This window comes from Prionailurus viverrinus, chromosome E1 (genome assembly GCF_022837055.1).
Source record: "Prionailurus viverrinus isolate Anna chromosome E1, UM_Priviv_1.0, whole genome shotgun sequence".
Taxonomy (NCBI): Eukaryota; Metazoa; Chordata; class Mammalia; order Carnivora; family Felidae; genus Prionailurus; species Prionailurus viverrinus.
The window spans coordinates 29,766,460-29,779,980 of record NC_062574.1 but is presented as its reverse complement, the minus strand read 5'-3'; positions in this window follow the sequence as shown (position 1 = coordinate 29,779,980).

Here is a 13,521-nt window from a genome sequence, read left to right as displayed (position 1 = left end):
CTGCTCCAGGTGACACCAGGTGGGAGCCAGCCTTCTAATCCCTCCTTCGAATCCACTTTTGCTGCTAGTGGTTGTTTTAAGGGAGACTTGACAAAAGCCACACTCTTAGGACCATCTTGGTTTGACTTTCCTACACCACTGGTAGATCTGTCACTGACCCTGTCCCGCTGGTCAACTCCTGCAACTACCTTCATGAACAGCAAAACCACCCATTGTAATATGTGTGGGTAAAGGCACTCTTGTATTTGGTGTACAAACTGGTATACGTTTTAAGGGAAATTGGCAGTATCAAAATTATAAATGCACAAACCTTTGGATTCAACAATTCACTTCTAGGAATCTACCTTAAAGAAATGGTCATGTGAATAAGCAGAGGACATGTATCAAAGTTATTCCATTACAGCTCTATGAGGGCAAAAAAGGAGTAAAAAAAACCAAACTCTTCTCATTAGTAAAACATTTTTTTTCCCCTAATCATGATTATCTCATGCTATGGAAAAGTATGCAGCCATTAAAACCAATGAGCTAACCCTCTGTACTAACAGCTCGGAGCCTGGAGCCTGCTTCAGATTCTGCATCTCCCTCTCTCTCTGTTCCTCCCCTGCTTATGTTCTATCTCCTTCTGTCTCTCAAAAACAAATAAACATTTAAAAAATTAAAAAAAAAACGACTGAGCAAACCCGATTGTAGTGCCATGAACATACGTCCATGTTGTTAAATAAATAAACATATCCATGCTGCAAAGGAACCTAAACAATAGGATCAAACACTTCTTTTAAAAGGTGGGGGAAGGGCATGCTCAGGTGGCTCAGTTAAGTGTTTGACTCTTGATTTCGGTTCAGGTCACGATCTCATGATCTTTAAAAATACATACATACATACATACATATATACATACACAACACATAAATAAATAAATAAATAAATACATAAATAAATAAAAATAATAACTCAGTTGAGGCTCCTCCTTTGCATCTCAAGTAGAGGCTGTCCTAGGCCTGTGATTTCAGGGACAGTGGGAGATGTGCCCTGGACCCTTCTTACCTGAACATTGTTAAAAGTCAATTTTGAAACTTCTGGTCTTTATGATACCCTAAAAGGCCTATAAAAGATGGCAGCAGTGCAGATTACAAACCCACAGTTGCGCCTGTCCCGCCCAGTGACTGCAGTGCTCCAGCCCAGTACCCCCACCTGCATGCGTGAGTATATCCTATGCATTGTATGACTGTTGTGCATACACATGATGGGGGAAGAACACACACCATCAGACCATCAAACACACTGGCCACTCGAGGAACAGATCGAGGAGACTCCGTGTTTTCACTCTTCATACTTCTGCGTTATTTTATTTTCTTACAGTGTATTACCTTGTGGTTTTTAAATTAAAAAAAAATGTAAGGCTAAAAAATTCATTCAGGCATAAGAGAAGAAAATAAGAAAACAAACCAACAGACAAAAACATTAGATGCAGTAATTGCCTTCAAGCTGGAAAAACTCAACTGGGCCTCTGGCCATCCAGACCTCACCAAACCAAATCCCAATTACATAGCAATATGGTACAGCAATATCTTACGAAGCAGGTTAGTAGGGAGGAGAGCGAGGAATTCGTCTGTTTTGTTTATAATCTGGAGCACTGCCTGGCCCATGTTAGGCACTCCATAAAAAATGACTGAATGTGCAATGAATGGAGAAGAGCTCAGGATATACACAGAAGGGCGATTTTACTTGCTTTCAGTGACTGAGATTAGTAGATGGAACTGTGACCAAATATGGACACTCCTGAGCACAGGTAACATTGGTCTGCAATTAACATATCAGATGTTTACCTACCTGTAGCCACTCGTAAATTGCTTTTACACATTTAGTCATGGACTATCTATTAAAGGCCCTAGAATCAGTCCTTTCCCTCAGGGGCTTCAATCAAGCTGTACAAGTGAACCTACAAATCCAGCACTAGATAATTCTACTTGCTGACAGAACTAGTCCTGGGCAGACTTCATCTGCCATAACTGTGTGACCTTCTTTGGTGTCTCACCTTGCTCAGCTGTACATGGTGGGGCTTGAGCTTAGCTATCGTCTCAAACATAAAATGCAATGATGCTCCTAAGAACAGGGGCTCAGAAAGCCTGGAGCCCTGGAAACCTAGTTTGAGACACCCTCTACTAAATATTCTCAGAGCCCTTCAGCTCAAAAACTGCTGATTCTGAGCCTGTTGAACTCTGTCCTCACGGTATCACTGAGTATCACTGAGACCGGCAAGTCTTTAGACTTCAGATTTTGGATATTCGTTAGACTTCCACCTGGTTCCACCCCGAGCTTCACCACTTAACCCACTGGGTGACCTTAAACAAGTGACTCAATCTGTCTCAGCCTCAGTTTCCTCTTACCTAATCTAGGCACGATAATAGGTAGGTGCACCTACCTTGCACCCAGGACATGGGAAGCCCTTCACACACTGCCAGGAACCGGGTAGGTGTTGCAGAAATGGCAGCTCTTCTTAATGAGTGAGGGAGGATAAAGGGAAAAGGATTACAGTTATGGGATGGAAGATTGAAATGGAGGTTCAGCAAAGCAAGGGTGACTTTGAGAACATCCTCACTAGAACTATAGTCACTGTTTCCTCCTTGGACTGGGGGCCAGGGGAGGGTAGGGTGCCTGAAGGTGCTTCCCTAGACTGACTTCTCCTCTGATTAAGCTGTACTCCTCTCTTGTGCCCATCCCCATGCACCGCAGTTCTTGAATCTACTCCCCTGAACTCCTGTGTTGCAACAGTGAATCAAAATCAATACTCCCCTTGTTGAGACTTCCCATCTGCATAAGGCAGTCTGAGGCCCTCCCAAATCCCAAACCAAAGCCTGACTGTGAAGGAAGGTCACTCGGGAATAGACCCAAAAAAGACTATTTCCCAATAGTTTTATAACCTTGGGGTCCTGGGCAAGGAAAGCAAGCTGACAACAGAAAGTGTGCCGAGGTGCGACGACCACATCACCGACCACATCCACTTCTATCCTCACAATTTCATATTGCGTCTAACTTACCCTGCAAGGAAATGGGTGCATTGAGACTCGGGCAGGGTGGGAGCGTTTGTAAAGACACTATCTCTTTGCTTTGCGTTTCTTTTATTAATTCCACCCCCCCCCACCAGCAGCTCAGAGCTGACATGAAAAGTGTAATAAACTGGGAGTATCAGTGTTCACTGAAAATGTCACTTCACAAGTGAAAATATATCCAAACAGCCAGTTGTAGTTTGAGAGGCTGACCCTCCTCAAAAATGCAGCTGTCACCAAAAATACATTGGAAATCTGTCTCCTCTCTCTCTCTCTCCCTACCTCTCTCCCTCCATCTCTCTCTCCTTCCCTTCTTCTTCTAAACTCTCCCTCTGTCTTACAATTTAGCTTTAATTGCCCTGTCAGCTCTAAAGGCTGCTAATTGACGCCTTTTATTCCACGTTACAACTCCTGGGGAAGGAAGGAGCTCTCGCCACCCCCCCACCCCCACCCCCCCCCCACCCCCCCCACCCCCCCCCCCGCCCTAAGCTGCGAGGAGGATCGGATCTGCCGATTTGGCACGCCTGTCTCCCAGCGGATTGAAGCTGGGTGCTCCCAGCTCTGGGGGCAGGAGTGGGGGAGTCGCGGAGGCGGGGAGGGGGCTGGGCAGGGGTTGGAGCGTCTATTTTTAGTGAGGGTTTTATAGAGTGGATCCCTGTGGCTTGGCTCCACACTGAAATATTGTCCTCGTCTCAATGACATAAACACAGGGCAACTTGGAGACCTTGGCGCCAGCCCTGGCCGGAGCCTGTGAATGGGCAGAACGCGATGGGAGCGAGAAGCGTACTGTAATTACAAATAAATCCGCCCCCCACCCCCTCCCCTGGCTCGCCAGGCTCACTTAATACCGCAAAAAGCCTCCGCTTTTGTGTAAATAAGATGAACTGAGGTTACTGAAAGATCTACCAAGAGGCAGCTAATGGAATAATGACTTGGGTAAGCTCGGGTTAAAAAGAAGGGGCATTCGAGAATTAATTACACAGCCGTGGTCATCGGTGGAAACCAGGCAAAGTGTGGAAGGCTCCTCGGGCTCCTGGAGTAAATCCAGAGCGTTGTTCCCTCAGAGAGCATCGAGCATTCAGACCTGGCCCTGCCACATGAGAAATTGGAACTGATAAATTGGAACCAATTAGCACAAGATCTCTAAATGATTCCCTGGACTGTCCCAGGCCAGGCTGGATGAAGCTGTCGCTCTGGACTGCTTCAGACACGGAGCCACACTTTCCAAAGCATATTTAAATATAGCCTTGCTTCCCTCCAGATGTAATCCCAACCCTCATTTTTATCCCTGGAAGCCTGGGGCGGGGGGGGGGGGGGGGGGGGGGGGGGGGGGGGGGGGGGAGTTCAGGGGTGAGATGGGATTTTCACAACCCCCACTCCCACAACCCTGTAAATAAATAAAAGATTGCACCAAATTCCATTTGAAGTTGTCAGTCCCAGAATGGAACTTTTATCCCATTATGAATTTCATGGGTGAGCCCCGTCGGACTTTGAATGTGGCTGACACCTCCATTGATGGGCCCTAATTGCAGTTGTAGAAATGGACTGCAGACACCACACTGTACAACCATCACATTCCTGTGAAGAAAGAGCATCCTGTGAGAGCACCCCCAGGCCTCCCCTCAAGTCAGTAGGATCGTCAAGGTTTCACTTAAACTTTAAACCAAAGTTGCCCTATGGAAGGGCCAGGTGCTAATTTGGGATTTTGAGGTTGGGCAGATTTGCCTTGGCTGACAGGGCGGTTACTATACTCAGGGGGCTGGCTGCAGGCAAGCTGGCCTCGGAGTCCACCAGGAAGGGAGTCTTTCAATCCATACGGTCCCCTGAACGACTGCTTTTATTTTCGGATGAACTTCCTCTGGGCCTGAAAGTGTCTAGTGCTTGGCTGAGCGACAGAAGAAGGAATGGAGAAATGTGCTTTGCACCGAGCTGCTGGCCCACCTGAGTCAAGAAGGCAGCCTGCTGACGGTGACCCGGGGAGGGGGACTCGCACTTCAATCTGAGCCTGATGCCCTTTGATGGGGACCAAGCCAAGGAAAGATCGCACACGACGGAGACTGTTTCCAAACAAGCCCAAGCTGGACACCAAAGACTTTTTTTTTATTGTGGTAAAATAAACATAATATGAAAATCCCCATTTTGGCCATTTGTAAATGTACAGTGACATCAAGTACATTCCATTGTGCTGACATTACCACCACCCCATCTCCAGCACGTTTCCATGTTCTCAGACTAACCCCCATTCCCCAGCCCCCAGCTCCTGGAAGCCAACAATCTACTTCCTGATTGTATGAATCTGATTACTCTAAGTACCTCCTATAATTGGAATCATACAGTAACTGCCCTTTTGCGATTGGCTTATCTCACTAAGCATGGCATCCTCGAGGTTCATCCATATTGTAGCATGCGTCCGGATTTCCTTCCTTTTTAAGGCTGAGTAATATTCCATTCTACGCATCTACCACACTTTGCATTATCCATTCATCTGCCGAACACTTGAATCGTTTCCACCTTTGGCTACTGTGAATAACGCTGCTGTGAACATAAGTGTACAAATACCTGTTCAAGTCCCTGCTTTCAGCTTTTTGAGGTACAGATCTTGGTGAAATTGTTGGGTCATATGGTAGACCTGTGTTTAATTTTTTGCCACCCTGTTTTTTATGTAGCTACATCGTTTTACATTCCCACCAGCAATGCAAGAGGGGTTCCAGTTTTTCCACATCCTCGCCAACACTTGCTACTTTTTGTGATAACAATCATCCTAATGGATATGAATGACATTTCACTGCACTTTAGGATACCAAAATTTTTAGAAGACCATGGGGGAAGGGGGGGGAAATAGTTATAAACAGAGAGGGAGGGAGGCAAACCATAAGAGACTCTTAAATACAGAGAATAAACTGAGGGTTGGTGATGGGGGGGGCAAGGGAGAGGGGAAAATGGGTGACAGGCATCAAGGAGGGCACTTGGGATGAGCACTGGGTGTTGTATGTAAGCGATGAATCACGGGAATCTACCCCCAAAACCAAGAGCACACTGTATACACTGTATGTTAGCCAAGTTGACAATAAATTATATTATAAAGAAAGAAAGAAAGAAAGAAAGAAAGAAAGAAAGAAAATTTAAAAATTAAACAAAGAAAGAAAGAAAAGAAAAGAAAGAAACCAATATTAAAACAGACCCTTAACTATAGAGAACAAATCGATGGTTGCCAGACAGGAGGTGGGTAGGGGGATGGGTGAAATAAGTGAAGGGGACTGAGGGTACACTCTTCATGAGTGCCTCAGTAGTTCAGTTGTTAAGTGTCTGACTCTTTATTTTGGCTCAGGTCATTGTCTCACCGTTTGCAAATTTGAGCCCTGCATCAGGCTCTATGCTGACAGCACAGAGCCTGCTTGGGATTCTCTCTCTCTCTCTCTCTCTCTCTTTCTCTTTCTCTCTCTGCCCCTCCCTCTCTACACCTCCCCTGCTCGTGCTCTCTCTCCCTCTCTCAAAAATAAATAAAAATTAAAAAAAAAGAGTACCCTTATCATGATGAGCACTGAGTAATGTATAGAATTGTTGAATCATTATATTGCACACCTGAAACTAATATAACACTGTAGGTTAATTATACTGATATTTTAAAAATAAATAAACATTTTAAAAAAGAAATGTTCTAAATATAATAACTATCCACCAAGTACCTTACCCTCCTTCTCTTTCCCCAAACGTAACCACTGACCCCCAGTTAGTGTGTATAATTCCCATTCATTAGAAGCTTTACCACATATATTTGCATCCACTGATAATTTATACATTTTGTAGATCACCCTGGGTTCCCCTTTGTATCTCCCTCCACTCCCACCTCCACCTTCCTTATTTGTTAGTTGTATAAGGAACACCAGAAGTGAAATCCCAGATCAAACCAATAAGGGTCATAAAGAATAGACCACAAGCTTTGGGGTTAGGCAAAGAGTTAAACCATAGCCATGCCACTTTCTATTTGTGGTGACCTTGGTCAAGTCACCTGAGCTCCCTGAGTTTTAGTGTCCTTGCTTAGAAGCAGAGATGTTTTGAGGGATAAATGAATTAACAAGTGTAATTCACTGTGCCAGGCATCTAGCAAGAAATCGTTGGTAAGGAGGAGGAAGAGAAGAAAGTGGTTAACGTCAATTGTCTTGTTAAGCTGTTGGCTGTGCCCAGCTGTCCTCTGTCTTGCACTCAGTACTTGTAGAGTGGGTACTCACAGTACCCACTGGCTGTTCTTGCCCACACCTTCATGTTGCCACAGGGTAGGACAGAAAGAACATCTACAGAAACATAAGAGAAGACATGTGGCTCCATTTACTCTTTGCCAAAATGTTTATTTAAATCATGGGGGGTGAGGGTCCCCCATATACCCACCCCCACTGTGGCCAGAGGGCAATGGAGACCTGAGGAAAGTAAGGAAGGAGGGAGGGAGGCCTAAACCATTCTGCCAAGTCACCCTACTCTGGGGAGGACATTCAGCTCAGGCCCTGAGCCTGGCTGCAGAAACTGTAATCCAATACCTTAATCCATTTCTTCTTCAAAGCGTTGCCCTTTGAGCCAGGTGGACAGAACCCGAGTGATGTCGAGAAGCACTTGCATTGGGCTGTGTCATTCAGGCTGAGAACAGAATACCCAAAGGGGCACCTTTGGATATGTGGACAATTGTGAGCACAGAATGACAGCTTAGAGTACCTAAAGGGGGGTTAGGGAATGGCACCTAGTCAGTGTTGACAGTGAACCTAGTCCTTGATCCAATTGCCCTGAGTGAACAGAGTGTGCCAGATGGTGGGAAGGCTCTTTGACGATGCAAAGAGGGATCATACATCAAAGCAGGGTGCCCTTCTGCCCTTTGGGAAAGGCTCCTGAATCCACCTTTCCAAGAAGAGCCATAGGGTGAAAGGGAGAGAAAATAGTTCCAACAAGGACTGGGTTCTGGGGTCTCAGGGATGGGGGTAGAGATTCCACTGTCTTCCTTTCCAAGGGCAGGGGCGTAGCCTGACGCATCACAGCAGCTGTGGCTCCCCAGAATGAGCTGGGGTCATTCAACTACTCACCGACCCCCACCCCAAGCTGCAGCTTCCTGGGTAGAACCAACCACTCTTCACCACCCCTACCCCTTGCCCTGGTTTGCTTCTGCTCCCAATGTCAGTGGATTCCAGGGTACAGAGCTGCTAATTTGTGAGGATTCAGGCTGCTGAGGGTGTTGGTACACAACAGCCAGGCCATCTCCAGTTCAGAATGGACGAGTCATTTGCGTGCACCACTTAAATTATAAAGCGTCTATTTGATCAAATTGGCATTTTTACTTTCCAGATACCTCCAAGAGATCTGATTTCTAAGAAAAGATCAAATATTATAAGCTATTACTGTCTGGATTTGCTGCAGCAGTTAAGAGATGGGCATAATTTTTACCACCATGGTCTCCCTCCACCCAATACTAGCATCCGTGAATGGTCCCCAAAAGCAATTAAACAAGCTCAGGGATTCCTTCATTCACTAGTCACCTACTGTATACACTACTAGGCACTGTATGTAATGCAAGCACTTGTAGACAAACACAAGACTAGACACTGGAAATGTAGAGATGAACCCCTTAAGGAGTTCGCTGTCTAAGCGTCAAGACAGACAACTGCCCTGAACATAATGTGGCTATCAGGTAGGAGGAGGAAGGAAAAGAATGGATAAGATTTGGGAGGGCCACAGCAAGCAATTCCATCCAGAGGGAATCAAGAATGGAAGAGGCAATGTTTAAGCAGAATCTAGAAAGTTACAAATTACTTTGCAAAAGGGAGAGAGTGAGTAGACAGAACACCCATGGTGAGGAAGAGCGGACTATGTGTAGAGAACCTCCAAGCAGTTCCAGACAAGCTAAACATGAAGTGAGGAGGCAAGAGTGGAAGGAGGTGATGGGGAAAGGGAGATGGGAGTCGCATTGGAAAGGCCATCCAATATCACAACTTCATCTTGAGAGTAACCAGGAGACTCCTCAGAGGTTTTTGAACGATTGTAAATCGTTGCCCTTCTATACACAAGTTTATTTTAGCCTGTTTCTCCTTCAGGAAGACCAAGATTTGGGGGAGAAATGAGACAGGCACTTCAGGGCACTTCAGCAGAAGCTCTGTTGTCTTGGACAGGCCAGTACTATCTGCAAGCCCTGTTACTCAGTGGCCAATTTAGGAGAACTTAGGTGAGGGAGGAGGGCTTTACCTAGGACCCCATTAGCTGTGGGCTGAAGAAGAAGCTGCTATCAGGGACAAGTCAGAGACCACACCAACCCCCCACCCCACACCCAACGACGACCCTGGAGTTCTTAAGAGAGGACAAGAGCCCCAAGGCTTGCCTGGCTGTCAAAATATTTAGAAGCATATTGAAATCACCCACCAGTAATAAGACTACCTCAGAAGTCAACGTTCATGCCTTGAAGAGGCCTAAGCCATAAACATTTAGTCTCAAATGGACCCGCCTATCCTCCGGAGCTAGAGCCTTGAAAGAAAAGCGGAGTTCTGTAAAATGTGATCTGCCAGGATTTTCTTACCCCCGTGGCATGATAATTACGATGCCTCTTCTTACATTTAAAGGCTCATCTGTGGTGACTCAAATCCTCAAGGAGGTGAGGGAGGCAGCTTTGCATTTTTCTCAATGCATTTTGCTGAACCACTGCAATCATTCACTTCTGAAACAATGCGGAGTGAAATGGGGTTGGAGCCACAACCTTGCCTCATTACCGGCACCCCCCCGTCCCCCCCCCCACCTCCAGGCACTTCAAGGGCCCTTCTCCCAGCATTTTAGGGATTATCTTTGCGAGTTTAATCAAGCTTTACGTTAACTAGTTAACATGGTTAAGCCTTTGTGTGTGGAAAGAAACACTTGTCTGAAACTGTAATGTACCAGAGTCGTTTTGTGGGGAGGGGACCAAGGGGCCTCTACTCTCTCACCTTATCCATACTCTCCCTCTACCATGGGTGGGGAAAAAAAAAACCTATTTTTAATTTATATGTATGCAAATACATATAAAACTAATACATATAAAACTAATAAAAACTAGTTTTTCCTAAAAATCCTACCTTAGAAAAATCCTGTGTCGAAACAGGATTATACCCACCACCCGTGCTGATGAAGAACTAATCCCTGTTATATCTACTTTCATTTGTATTTTAACTAGTACATTTACTTATGAACTTAGTTTCCTATGCAAAAGGGAAGATTGGGAAATCATGGTTAGACTGGAGATGCTTGATGGGTTCGGAGGAAGTTAAGGAACCCCTTCTAGAAGTTTAAGGTGGTTGCTCATCTAACTTTTGAAACCTCTTTCATTTTCTGCAGGCATGCTTTGTGAATTACAATAATGAAATGCCATGATTTTTTTTCCCCCTCAATTGAGGACATTTTTTAAATGAAGCTGGGTAAAGACACTAAGGTGAAACCTTAGATATAAGAAAAATAAAAGCAGTTGGGGGTTTCTGAGACATTGTTTGTCTTGAAAGTGATGTGGAGAAGCTTGATCAAAAGCCTAGTTTTACTACAGTCATGCTTCATTATGGAGGGTGGGACCATGGGCAGGATGGGGGAGGGGAAGATAAAATGAGTCCTTGCCCAGACTTGACCAGGTTGCCAAAAGTCACTACCCAAAGTAAGCCTCCCTAACCTGCTGGTGCCCGTGACCTCTGAAGTCAGTCAAATATGGATTCAGATCAAGAGAACAGTAATGGACCAAAAAGATCAGTCCCTTTAGGAAGCCCCGTGCTTCCACAGCTCTGAGCTAAAATGCCTCTCCCTGCCTTCTTAGATGATCCTGGAGTCAAAGAATGTGGCCTTGGGAAGTTTCCTCCCCTCTCTGGACCTCAATTTCCCTATCTATAAAATGGGGAGATAATTATCTCTTCTCCAGAAGCTCCTGTATGAGGTAGATAAGATAATGCTTGTAAGGCAGGGAGTAAATCCCCAGCACATGTTAAACGTGTGTTCTTGGTTCTAAAACTGGCAACTGGGAAAGAAAGCCCTTGGTGCACTTGTTTGGCGACCCCATGCTCCAAACCCTCCACTCAGGTGACTTCCAGTACCCAGCCCCCACCCCAAGCTCATTCCGGACTGCAGAGTTTTGATCCAGCATGAGATTGGTTTTTGATGCATTTGAGTTTTGTTTTCTTTCTCAGCCCAGTGGTGAGTTTTGACGTGGGTATCACTGCATTTTGAAAACAATCTGGTTTCTCCGTAGATGCCTGAGACTGGAGCATCAGGTGTCGTGCGTCCAAACACACTCCCCTACACGCAAAAGTTCCTCAGCTGGACTTCTCCCTCACCTTACAATCCTATGCGAGCGCTGAACCATTTAAACCTGAAACAAATACTGCCTAAGAATACAGGTTGGCCTTCAAAACTCTCTTCAACATGAAAAATTTTAAGTACCACTTCCAGCCTAACGGTTACTCGGGGGCAAGTTATTTCCTCCGAATGCACAGGTTTTAATCTTTTATTGAGTTTTGTCTAAAGACGAAAATAATGAGTGTTCTATCCTTTTCTTCTAAGATTTACATAAAGGTAATGTAAAGTAAGAAGCCATTTTTATCTCCCCTCTTCAGCCCACCCCTTTATCTTATTCATTAGGGGTAATCAGGATAAGTAATCACTTATAAACATATTTTTAGGAATTTTTCCAGGCGCATAAAATAATTCCTACGCAGAGATTAAAAGCAAAGCTTCTAGGGAATGAACAGCCTAATTTCAATCAGAATCAAGTTTTGTTTTTGTTTGTAATAGGGGCTGTCTTAAAATATTTGGGACCTACAATCACCATACGAATATGGTTCCCCAGGTTTCTTTCAGGTATTTCCAAACCTAAGTTTAAATTTGAACTAGATTTCAAAGTGCTTAAAGGCCCTCAAGGGCCCACCATACAAAGCCCCTGGTCTTCCAGCCTCTAGACCTCAAGCCCTAACACAGCACTGCCACCTTGGCTACAGGATTCAGACCATGTGGCCTGCTCCCTCCGTTGCCCAAAGTGTGATGTAGCCAGTGCCCCTTCCTCAGCCCTCCAGCCTGTGACCTCCTATTGGTCTTTCAGAACCCAACTTGAACATTGAATTTCCTGGGGAGCCTTTTTGGCAGCCCCCAGCCTACCCCAACATTCCTGTGCTTCATCATGGCGACTAACGTCCTAAATTGTAATCTTTGGCTTATTTTTTTCTCTTCTCCCCCATTGTCATTGGACTCCTCAAGAGAAGGGAGTTCGTGTATTCTTTGGCAAACAGAGTGTCTGGAATCGGGCTGCATGGGTGGGGAAAAGATAGATGCATGAGACTGAGGGATGACAGGAGATGGTGAGTGTGTCGTTTCCAAGGCCACATGATAGTTGGGCAGCGAGGAGACAGAGATGAGGGCTAGGAAAAAATTTCAGAGATGGAGATGTGATAACATTGCCTTAGGTGGATTCAGCAGGAGCTGGAACCTGAAAGTCACCGACGCCACCTGAGATGGGCTAGGGTGGTTTTCACCTTATTTTTTTCTCCACCGAGCTCCTGTCTCCTTGTTATCGTGTGTGTTTGAGAGGATAAGGGAGCCTAGACTATATTATCTCAGTAAACATCTATCTGAGGCAGCAGGATGAGACGATGTGGGGGAAATGTGAGCCTAGGTTGCTGAGATGGGTGCTTGTGTGTTTGGGGAGAGAAGGGGGGCTGTGTGCAGATTCCTCATGGCAGGTGGCTAAGGAAGCCTGTCTCCAGAAACCTTTACTGCCCAGGTGGCAAAGGGAGGAGCAGGAGGGTGTGTGTGTGGTGCATGTATGTGAGAGGAGGGGGGTGCTTGTGTTTACCATTCCTCAGTGTGTTGTTGTTGTGGGGGAGGGGCGGGGAGGTGTGCCCCTCAACGAATGTATCAGTATCTGTACAAGTGTGCATCCATAAGGGCCCATGGTGGGAAGTGAGAACAAGTCCTCAAGCATCTAGAGTTTAAATTTCTAGTAACTTAGAGACAGCTGTCTTTTCATGGAACAGCCCTTGCATCATTCTGGAGAATTCTTTGCCATCGCCAGCAATACTGGAGCCATGGCGTTCCATTCATCTTCCTTTTGAAATACTGGGTCACACATGGTAAAGACCACAAGTCAGAATCAAGTTTTGTTTAAATTTATCGAGAAAGAGAGAGAGAGAGAGAGAGAGAGTGTGTGTGTGTGTGTGTGTTTAAGACAGTGGCTGGAAACAGAAGGACTGTAAAAAAAAATTTCCTTTCCAGAGGAAACCTTGGGTCCACCCTAGCCCCAGCCTCCTGCCGAGGAAACGCAGTGGGAAGGGTGAGGGCCGAGGGCAAAGCCCAGAGGCAGCTTGTGCCTTCGAGGAAAGGCCTGAAGATAGGCCTGCCTGCGTCGCGCCCCCTCCTCCCCGCCCCCAGGCCCCCCACATCAGGGCAGGCTAAACATGAGGAGGCTTCTGTCTCCAAGACTGGAAGAGAGGCGCCCTCGTTAAAA